Source organism: Triturus cristatus, chromosome 3_2 (assembly GCF_964204655.1).
Source record: "Triturus cristatus chromosome 3_2, aTriCri1.1, whole genome shotgun sequence".
NCBI classification, from domain to species: domain Eukaryota; kingdom Metazoa; phylum Chordata; class Amphibia; order Caudata; family Salamandridae; genus Triturus; species Triturus cristatus.
The window spans coordinates 553,942,350-553,954,508 of NC_140584.1; positions in this window are offsets into that span (position 1 = coordinate 553,942,350).

The following is a 12,159-nucleotide window of genomic DNA, read 5'->3' on the forward strand; positions in this document are numbered from 1 at the left end:
CAATGTAGCTGCTCGTGAAGCTGGAAGAAAGTTATACCTAGTTGAGGTCTATTTGAAACCTGGTCCCTAGAAAGGTCAAGTCCATTGTAAGTGCCAACTTGCATTTCTCAAGCTTGAGTAGGAAACTGCGATCATTTGCACACTGCAACCATCTGCTGGAGTAACTACTCATGGGTAGGCGAATGCAGGAGCCAATCCTCAAGAAAAGGATACATCCTTATCTCCTGTATATGAAATGATCCGATTAAGGGAGCCACACTTTTTGTGAGTACCCAGGACACAGTTTTCAGCCTGAATGGGTAAGACCCTGAGCTAAAAATGTTTCTCCTTGACACAGAATCTCAGGTATTTTTGATAGCTGTCATGAATTAGAACATGATAATAAGCATCCTGCATGCCCAGTGTGCTCATGAAGTGCCCTTTGACCACCAGAGAAAATGCTCTTTGTAATGTCTCCATTTTGAATGGCAGTGTCCGGGCAAATTTGTTATGGGCTATTAGATCCAGAGCCATCCGAAACCCTGATGACGACTTCTCCACTAGAAAGAATATTGAATAGGACCCTTTGCCCCTGTCTGCTTAGGGAACTACTGAAATGGCTTGCTTCTAGAGAAGGGCTTCTATCCCCTGCCTTAGAGCCAGTCTCTTCAATCCTTTAGCGGGCCTTAGGGTCATTCTCACTCCTGAGTCTCTTGGGAGTGCCACAAGCTCTATGCGGTGCCACTTCTTGATGATCTGAAGCACACAGTCATCTGACAACTGAAGTAAGTGTCTCCCACTCCACCAGAAAGCGCTGAAACACGCTGAAATGTGCCTCCACCTGCAAACTCTTAGCCAGGTGCCATATAGTCAGGAGCACGGGCAACTTAGACTTCATGTCACCACCTTACGAGAGGGCTGACGAAAGGCGACTTCTGTGCTCCCTTTCTGAGGGAGTTTGTTTTAAAGATAAAGAGTGTTTTCTCCCCTTGCAGAGCTTATGGAGCTTCACCTCCAATTTAGCCCCAAACAACCGAGAACCATAAAAAGGCAATTTCAGTGCCGAAGCCTTCTGCACTGAATCTGTGCACCAGTCAATGGGTACCAGATTATGCCTAGCTGCAATGCAGGCCCCACCAGACAGGGGTGGCTGCTCTCACAACATCAAAAGCTATATCCGACATGCATTCTACTGTCTTTCAATTTGTTCCAATTATAAAGAGCAATCTGATAAATCATCCAGAGATCGAATCAATTTCTTAATGTCTGAAATTAAAGAGTGAGAAACAAATGTCCCATAAATGCCAGCTTGAAGAGCCAAGTGAGCACCAGAATATACATTTTTCAAAGATGAATGAACCATTTTAAGGTTAGTTTCCTCTGCCAAGGAGTTCTACCCACTAGACTTGACACAAAAAATCGATAGGAATATCGTCCGGCAAATTCTGCTGCATATCTTTCAAAGGATACAGCTTAGCCATAAATTAAGCAATATTGTTATATCAGGGCCCTTCCATTCTCTTTCTCTTTTAAGGATCTCAATAATGTAAGGGTGCAAAACAAAATCCAATTGAGCAGCACTATGAAATTGCCTGAGCAAAGAACTAAAGGAAGTCTCTGTCATCTCTTCCTCTTAAAAACGATTTTACTCTTAATATGAGTAAATGGATCTCGCAACATGTCTTTTAATATATATTTCCCTTTATGTTCGTCTGACACCATACTCTCCTCTCCGGAATCAGAAGGATCTGGAGACAAGGACCGCTGCTGATCCTGTACAGAACCTTTGACAGGTGCTAACTCCCAAAAAGTTTTCTTAATCAGCCTTTTCAACCTTTCCTCCATGCTCTCAGAGCACTTTTTCGAAGGAGGAAATGAAGCATAGGAATCAGATCAGATAGAAGAAGAACAACATGCTTTTACTTCCTCAAATCTTTTTACATGTGGCAGACCAAAATGCCTGCAAAACTGAACAATTCACATACGCCATATAAACTTACGAAAGAGATTAAAATGTACATTTAAAGGACAGAAGGCGATAAGCAGGAAATAACCACCTTCTTCTGATGTGTGCATAGGGAGGGCAGAAAAGATAAAGAGGCCTATTAGCATGGCGGGCGGATCACCACCACCCAACCGGCGGTGGCGATCCACCTGCCAGAACACCCCGACGGACGGCTATTTACCCCCGCCATATTAGCATGGTGGGGGTACCGCGGCGGACAGAAAGACCGTCTGCCGCTTTTCTGCCGGTATGCAATCGCCACGATTTGGAAAAGGGCTATGATATGGTGGCGGTGCCTTGCAGGCACCGCCATCCATATTATGATGCGTGCGGTAAAATGCCTTTCCATGGCGGAGACTCCGCCATGGAAAGGCATGCGGGTTTTACTTTGGGGGCTGCACTTAGGGGGTACCCATGGTACCCCTATACATTGGCATGCACAAGGTGGCAGGCACCGCGCGGTGCCTGTCACGTTGTGCATGCCAATGCACAACATGCATATTCAACATTGTGACGGGTGCTGCTTACAGCACCGCCGCCACAATATTGAATGTGCGGGATGCGACCGCCAGGGTGGCGGTCGCATCCTAATTGCCGGTGCGGGACCGCTGCACCACTGGCGGCCGGTCCCATCACCGCTAGGGTGACGGGTGGACTGTAGTCCACCCGCCATCCTAATGGACCCCAAAGTGTTCGATTGATACTGTGCTTAAGCTACACACTGGACACAATGGCAGAACGATCATATTCTTCCATTTGCTTTGGTGGCATTAAGTGGCAGAACTCCGACCCTAAACTGTATGTAAAGTTAGTGTGCTTGAGGAGATTACTGCCATCCATAAAAATGTCAAAGTAAAAACTGTTTTTAAAATCTAAGACCCTATCAGTTAAAGTGCCTGGTGCCGCCCTATTTGCATATGTGAGCTCAATGTAACCCCAGAATCTGTTTTAAGAGGGGATACACTTTTTAGACATGGATTTGGGGTCCTCCCAAAGGACCCACAGCCCCAATTTATACAGCCACTGCTTACCCTCCTTAAAACAGGCCAGTCGCCTGACTTATTTTTCAAGGGTAAGAAGTTCCTCAACAGCTTCCTTTAGCGGGATTTGGGTATTACTAGGCCACAATCAAACCCAGAACACAAGGACCTTCAAAACTGCAATATATGAGATGATAAATAACCCTAGGTCTAGGCATACCAGGAGTAATGGCGTATTTGTTGGTAGGTTTAAAGTTGATCTTATACATTTGTTTTCTGTCACCTCTAGGGAGAAGCATGTATTATACTTTCAGTCCTGCCCTGCGAGCAAAAGCAATATCAGCAACCCAAGAAGCTCAGGCCCTGGAGCAGATGCTCTTTCCTTGTCTTGTTGCATCTGCGAGACAGTAAAAAGGACAGGAGGAATGCTGGTTAAGTATTGCCTATATAGGCTCCAGCCATATGGGGAGGTGCAATTACTACAAGCATTTTTTTCATGTTCTTTTTTCTGTCCTGCAAAGTGGATTCACCTGACTTGTGATTAAGGGGACGGGGACAACTGGGATCTGAGGGTAATGATTAAAATAATGAGCGACAAATTTGTTTTTAAACACACTGGGCTAATAGCAGTGAAAGCAAAACAAAACGTATATGTAATTGTATCATTAACATAACGTTTATTTTAGTTAAGATAACCATGAACATCAAATACATACTTATGTAACCAATAACATCTCATTGATAATTAAAATCACTAACATTTGGGGGTGCTAGAGGGTGCCAAGCAAGATGGTCGCACTTAAGTGAGGCTCCTGCAGCTCGGGATCCAATCCATCAGCCATCCTCCTCATTACTTGCTCTGCACGCCCGCAAAACCGATGAGGGAGTAGCGAACACCGTCTACCACCTGCTCCTGGGAGAAAATCTCCACAGACTGTGCAGATCGACTCTGTCCCCCCCCCGGCCCAACTAGTTCAAAATGCCAGCCGTGGGGATTGCGGCCTCCTGAACTGCTGGTGCGGCACTGCCCGCCGCCTCCCCCTTCATCAACGGCTGACGTGCCGATTGAGCGGAGGGCGGACCCTTCATTACACAGCATCACAGCTTCTCCTCCCACTTCCGGTGAGAACGCGCGACGGGCGTCCACCGGAGGAGATTTAAACATTGATGGGGCGGACGCGCCAAGTCCGTGCCCAGGGCCCGTGATCCCTGCATTACGATACTCGCTAATATTGAATTATACTAGTAGTGCATTGCATGCCCTGGAGAAACAAAGAGAGGAGTCTTGTTGTGTTTTGCGCCCTGGTTGTGTTTGTGGATTTGCTCTTCCCTCCCCCAAATTAGTTGCGTCGTTGCAAGTCCCCCAGCGTCCAGTAAATGTCATCACACAGTAACAATCTGCGCTCCATGGTGGTCTTATTAATGCCAGGTCATTAGGTAAGCATAAGTATGAAATCGCTCACATAATTGAGTGCCTGGGATTAGATATACTATTTAAAACAGAGACCTGGGCAGATGCTGCATCAGATCCCGATTTCATCACTGATATGCACACTGGGTTTAGAGCCATTAGAGAGGACAGGCTCTCTAAACGAGGAGGTGGAGTTGCTATCATCTTTAGGGACCAGTTTTCGGCCATACATCATTCCATTTCCACTCTCTCCCATGAAGCTCTCTACTTCTCGTTTACACTCCATCCCAAAGTGACATTCAAGGGTATTCTTCTTTATCGTCCTCCAGGCACCCGTAACACGTTCTTAACCAATTTGGACAGTCTACTCGAGCCAGTTATTTTAAATTCAGATTTTACTATTCTTGGAGATTTTCATTTTCATTTAGAGGAGCTAGAAAACAAAGATACTACGTGGTTATTGGATACCCTAAGTTCTTTTGGACTCATGCAATTGGTGCAATCACCTACACACATAGCCGGGCACATGCTGGACGGCGTCTTTTCATCAGCCCATGGCCTCAGGGTCAAGGAAACGCTTCCTTTAACTTGGTCAGATCACTCATTAATTAAGTTTATGAAGTAAGTACACCGTAGGTAAGTTGAGAAAGGACTGTTTACTCTCCCTTTTTCTAGGGAGGGAGAGGGTGATACCATTAAACGTCCAGCCTTCATTGGGAAAGCTTGGAATAAAGTAGACAAACTATCCCTTGATACATTCCTAGAAACCTCTCGTCCTTCTCCTCAGGACCAGGTAGACCTAGCTGTTACTAATTATACGAATTGGATGCTGGGCGCAGTTAATGCCTCAGTCCCTTTAAAGACTTACTCAGCTAATACGTCTATACCATCCGCTCCCTGGTTTTCTGAATGTCTTCGGATAGAAAAACAGCGGTGTCGCCATCTAGAACGACGCTGGCGTTTAAATTATGACGAGCCGGAAAAATTAGCCTACAAAAAAGCGCTCCTAAATTATAAAAAACTACATATATCAGAAAAGAAAAAATATTTCACCTCTCAGATTGACTCAACCGTTAATTCCCCCAAGGAACTGTTTGCAGTGATTAATAATTCTGCAATGATATCGCTGGCGTTTTTAAATCTAAGGTCTTAGACATTTTCCAAAAATTTAGAGAGGTTTCTGACTCTGGCCTGCGACCACTCTTAGGCGGTCTAGGTTCTACCAACCATGTGCCATTTGTGTTTTCTCCAATTTCATCAGATGTAGTCAGAAATCATGTTCTCCAAGCCAAGTCTGGCTCACCGTCTGATCCCTGCCCACTGAGTCTTCTCAAAGGATTGGCAAATCTGGTGAGCCCATGTCTCACTGATATTTTTAATTTGATGTTCTCCTCCGGTGTCTTTCCCATTAGCTGGAAGGAGACATCTATTTTGCCTCTTTAAAAAAAAACACCCTTGACGCTGCTAATCCTATCAACTACCGACCCATTGCTAGACTGCCCTTGCCAGCAAAGATAGTGGACAAAATCATGAATAATCAATTGTCACTATTCATTAATGCGAATGGTCTGCTGGATCATACCCAGTTTGGCTTCCGCAAGGACCATAGCACGGAGTCGGCATTGATCAAAGCCTCTGAGGAGATCAGAGCAGTTATGGACGGAGGAGGCGCGGCGGCTCTGGTGCTCCTTGATCTTTCCGCTGCTTTCGATACGGTGGATCACCTCCTCCTGCAAGGGTGTTTGGAGAGACTAGGAGTAGGAGAGTCGGCACGAGCACTTTTAGCCTCTTTTCTCACTGATCGTAAATCCACAGTATCTATCGATGGCTTCAATTCAGATCCTTACATTCTTCCATGTGGTGTTCCTCAGGGCAGTTCATTGAGCCCCACATTGTTTAATATTTATGTCTCTGAACTAGCGCCCCTTATTCGGGAATTCGGTTTTAATTTGACCACCTATGCAGACGATACCCAGATTGTGGTAGCGGCTCTTAAATCTCAACAGTCCCCGGCCTCGCAGTTTAGATGCTGCATGAGTGCAATTAATAAATGGATGACAGCACACTGCCTTAAGCTTAATTCCAGTAAAACGGAAGTTTGATTTTTGGCAGGATACAGCCTCCCTGGAACGATCTGTGGTGGCCTGCAGAGCTGGGTCCTCCACCCAAACCAGTGGTTAAGGCAAAGAATTTGGGTGTGCTAATGGAAAACAGACTGACTCTCCACCATCACACAAATGCCGTGGTATCGGCCTCTTACTTCCTTATTAAAAAAATAAGGAACATTTTTCCTTACATTCCCGATAACACCAGGAAAACAGTAGTTTCATCTCTTATTTTATCTAAGGTGGACTACTGTAATGGCTTATACCTCAACGCCCAGAAGCAGTGTCTGAGTAACTTCAGATGATTCAGAACTCAGCAGCTCGCCTGCTAGCGGACATCCCCAGACACTGCTCAGTCTCCAATGAAATTCGTAATCTTCATGGGCTCCCTGTATCTCGGCGTATTGAATTTAAAACTTTATGTATTGTATTTAAAGCTCTGCATCATATAGGTCCATCTTTTCTGCAGGATCTTTTTACGTGGTACCAACCCACAAAACAGCTTCGATCCTTGGGGGCACGACTGCTGGCTGTGCCTAGAATTCATACGGCCCATTGGGGTGGCCGCAGCTTTTATTATGGGGCATCGAAACTGTGGAATTCTCTTCCCTTTCAACTCAGGAATGCTACTTCCTTGATTGCTTTCAGAAAGCAATTAAAAACCTGGCTCTTTCAGCTTTAGGGGTAAGGTTGCGGCTGGTTACTGTTTGTCCTAGCACCAAGACACCTCCAGGTATATGTGCGCTCTTATAAATGTTTTTAACATAACATAACATAACGAGGATGATGAGATTATCTCCGCCATAATGCAGTAACAGTCTGGCAAAGCCCCTGGCCCGGACAGCCTCCACGCCGAGTTCTGCAAAACGTATCGCCACCTTCTCATTCCTGTCCTGTGTCATGTTTATGAAGAGGCCAGAGAGACGGGTATACTCCCACGATAGATGCGGGAAGCGCTCATAGTTCCCCTACCCAAACCAGACAAACCACCTGCACAGTGTGATTCCGACAAACCCCTCTCCCTTATCAATGTAGACGCTAAAATACTAGCTAAACTCATTGCAAACTGCATCAGCCCCCTCTTGACCGCCCTATTCCTCCCTGACCAGCTGGGATTCATTCCCAGCAGAGGCACCTCCCATAACCTTTGGACCCTATTCACTGTCCTTCAAGATATTGACCCTGATATATACACGGTGGCTGTCTTTCATGACGCCACCAAGGCGTTCGATTCCCTTGAATGGGACTACCTGGTATTTCTTCCTTCAGCGCATGGGCTTCCCCGCCCCTTTCCTAGCGTGGATTAACCTACTTTACACAGACTTATAGGCCAGTGTCCTGATCAACGGAACCAGATGCCTCCCTTCCCCATAGCCAGAGGCACCAGGCAAGGGTGCCCACTTTCCTCTATCCTTTTCGCTCTAGCCATTGAGCCCCTTGCCGCTAAGGTCCTCCAACATTATTGAGAACATGCCCTTATTTACCCTGAATGACAACTCCTGATTTCCATGTACGCTGATGACCTCACCCTCTACCTGCGTAACCCGGAAGACAGTCATTCTTCATGTTGCTTATTCTCTTTGGTCACCTCTCAAGTGTCAATATTAACTGGGGGATATCCCAAATCTTTCCTCTAACTGCTGCAGCGCCGCAATTCACCGCAGACTATCCCCCTTGCATGGTGTGAGTACACAATTAAGTACCTTTGGATTGTCGTCACACGCAACCGTAGCGCCTTGATGACGGTGAATTATGGGCACGCCTTGGATCTCCTCACCGATAAAATCACCAGATGGATCGCTATGCCCATCTCTATGGCCGGGAGAGCCTCACTCATAAAGATGGTAATCCTGCCCAAACTGCTTTACCTCTTCATCAACATCCCCTATGCGCCCAGTAGACACTTTTTTCAAGCCCTCAAGACCCAACTCATTCACCTCACCTGGGGAGGGAAACAAGCCCGACTACGCTGGGACACTCTCACATGGCCCTTTAGCAAGGGTGGTTTTGAGATCCCGGAACTGGAATTGTATTTCAGCTGCGCCCAGGCCCATTTTGCAGTATACTGGATGGACCTCCCCTACATGCCTCACTTAGCAGTTAAAGACGGTTACATGTCCCCAACCCCCTACTCCGCATACTTAAGCGCACCTGCTATTCCGCGCCGACTCGCTTCCTCCACGGTGGATTGCACCACTAGCGCTTGACATGACCTGGCCCGCCGCCTTCACATCACCACACTATATTCCCCCTTGCTGCCTATCCATGGCTGGCTGGACCTTCTAGTCACATGGGAGGGTGGATGCTGCCAGCTCCTCCGCAAGCTTGGGATTCAAACATGTGGTCAGCTATACACCAACAGCACATTCCGCACTAGTGAGGAATTCTTTGGAACCACCACACCCACCCCCTTAGCACTCTTTTACTATATTCGATTGAAGCTGGATGTTAGAACCCTCACACTGTGCTTCCCACAGGAACCTCCTACACTCGCTCCTCTGCATACTTTCCTTCAGAAGGACACCCCCGCACATGCCATTTCAACGCTCTATCGCACCACCCAAAAAGAATGCGAATATGACCACTCCCAGGTTAGGACTCGCCGGGAAGCAGAACTAGACTCCCCTATCACTGACAACCAGTGGTCCTTCTGCTGCCAACAAACTGGGAAAATATCTGCTAATAGTAGACTATGCATCATTCACTATCGCTACCTACACTGCCTCTACTATACTCCAGCACGCCTGATGCGCCTCCACCTTCACGACACTGACCGCTGCGATCGGTGTGGGAGGGAGGGAGCCGACTTCAGACACTTAGCCTGGGACTGTCCCCCCATTCAAAGTTACTGGATGGAGGTGTTGGGTGTGCTCAAGCGCATGACTGGACTACACATCCCCGAAGACCCACTGGTCACCCTACTAGGCTATACCGAAGCGCTGACCACCTCACTGAGGAAATACATCTCTCTGACACTGCTGCTTGCCAAGGGAAGGGTAGCCTGCAGGTGGGGACGGGGGAGAGCGCCTAAATTTAAAGTGTGGCTGAATGATCTAGTCTATTGCCAGGAACAGCTAACCACCTATGCTGAACTCCTCCCACCATCTTCCCGCCCCCGAGACATCTGGGCCCCCCTTCAGTCATATCTCTTGGAGCAGGCCAATATCGATGATGCAGACGTAGGCGATTCACCGGCCACTTGATATGGTCCTGGTGCGACGAGTGTTCTATACCATCACACATCCTGATATGGTCCCGCAGATTGTAGTTAAGGAGGTCAAACTTGTAAGACTCGGGTCGCACGTGATACACTGCTCAGATTGTCTAATGTATTGTGTTGCCGGTCAATTTGTAATGTCAACTTACAATAAGTGGAACTGGTCATTTGTGAATGCTGTATTCTTTACTGAAATGCCAATAAAGACATTTAAAAAAAAATAAAAAATCACTAACATTTTTAAATGGTTTCACAGCATCTTACATGTAATCAGGAAAATGACCCGTGATTTTAATTGTGAGGTGACAAAGCAGGCCAAAGGAGAGAAACTGCAAGCCGGGTTAGGTAACATCTGTTAATACAGTAAAGCAGGCCTACCGTTAATTAAACTGTATGATCTTTTCAAGGGCTTGAGATATTTCCAATTAGCATCTTTGCCAAAAATGCAAAAGACAAAGTGCAACAGTGATCTAGTAGATAAAAGGTCAATGGACATCAATTCATAGAATCTGCAGACAATCAAACTTTTGGAAAGGCCAACATAAAGTGAACAACGCACATTCTAAACTTAGGGTAAAAGCATTGCTTGTACGTGTGGGGAATCAATTGTAGTCTCTATCTCCGTAACAACAATTGGGATCTGGTCAAGCGCTTGTATGATCCAACAGAATCTCTAAGATTGTTCCCCCATTCTAAAAAGGCAAATCTCATCTAAAGCTTTCCCTTCCTCTGAATCGTCTCAGGTGACTTGTATAGTTGGGTCTGCAAAGTTTGGAGCTGATGTCCATGATGCGCCTGAGCCGAGGAAATTGAAGGAAAACTTTCAGGTTAAGTAAGTCCCTTATAATTTCACAGTTCAGATGAGTAGCTGGGTTCACCCACACTGAGACTCACATAAGGCAAAGATGCCCCAATTTGACTGTGTCTTCCAAAAGGTGCAGGTCCAGCTCCTCATTGCCAGAAAGTTGTATGGTGCTGCGTGGGTGACCAGAGGTCTTCTACATAACCTTTTTTTGGCTTATTACCCAGCCGGACTGCAAAATTATACACATCCCGTAAAGACTGTAAATTTGCGTCTCCTTACTCAGAGATGATGACGTAATCATACCTATTATCCTCACAATGATGGCTAAGGAACCAATTTAGCGTTATTATCACCCTCCAAAATAAAGGAAAACTGCTGCCACTCACAGTTTTAAACAGTGAGTACTTTATCAGTAGTGTTCGGAATGTTTTGAAGTTAATATATTACAAGTTAAGGACATTGTCATAATAAAAGTATTAAGAAATTCATTAGCTAAAATTCTAACAGCACAACTGAGGTATAGGGGTAATCGTATAATTAAACTGCCTTCCATTTTCCAAGAAATGGAAGCTTGATGCTGGGTGACCCACATTGGGTTTGTTAAAAAAGTAACCCTGGGTCAGGACAAAAGAAAAAGAAGTGATGGGAAGTAAGGGGGTTCCTTTTTATAGGACGAATTCCATCACCCTCCCGAGGGTGGCAAGCTTCATCATAGGGAACCTCCTTGCACTGCAAACCTGGTGCCAATGCATTCTACAACCCCCTCACTAAGAGGGAGGAGCTCAGGGATGTTTTAGTTGTGTATGACCAGAGGTATACTAAAACCTAGTGATGAGCCTAATGTGGAGGGAGAATGTGATAAAGTGTGCTAGTGTAGTAAGACTAACTACCTGGTGTGTTGAAAATCTATTTTACTAGTACACCCAGGGGTCAGCGTTAAAAATAATTTCACTACCATGCCTGGAGAATTCAACCCAGCATGGTTGTTTGTGATCATAGGGTCGACATGTTTCAGCCATAGTGGTGCTGTGGCTACTCCTGTGTCCTTTATCATGACTTGTGCTACCATGGCCATGCAAGAAAACTTTTTTCAATATGAGGATACCCTTTTTTTACAGATCTCGGGTACTTCAATCGGGAATATCTTCGCTACGAGCCTGGCGAACTTGTATGTTCACTCGATTGAACAGAACACTATTTTGACGTCCAACAATCCCTTCGAGACTAACGTTCGGCTCTGGAAATGGTACATCGATGATGTCATTTTGGTGTGGCATGGTAACAGGGAGGAGATTGATGACTTTCATCTTTGGCTTAACTCCTGCAATGACTTCTTGAAATTCAGTTGCGAATATAGCAAGGAGCAACTCCCCTTCCTGAATCTCTTCATCTCCAGCACTGAGGATGGTCTAGGCACAGAGTTATACACCAAACCAATGGCAAAGAACTTGCTGCTCTCCTATGCAAGCTACCATCCCAAATCCCATCGGGATAACTTGCCCTTTGGCCAATTTTTAAGGATCAGACTAAACTGCTCTGATGGGCCCAATACAAAAAACACGCATCCACATTGGCTGGGAAACTATTGGACCACCAATATCCTCACTCTTTGGTCCAGAAATCACTCAAGAGAGCCCGCAACAACCACCGGCAAGCT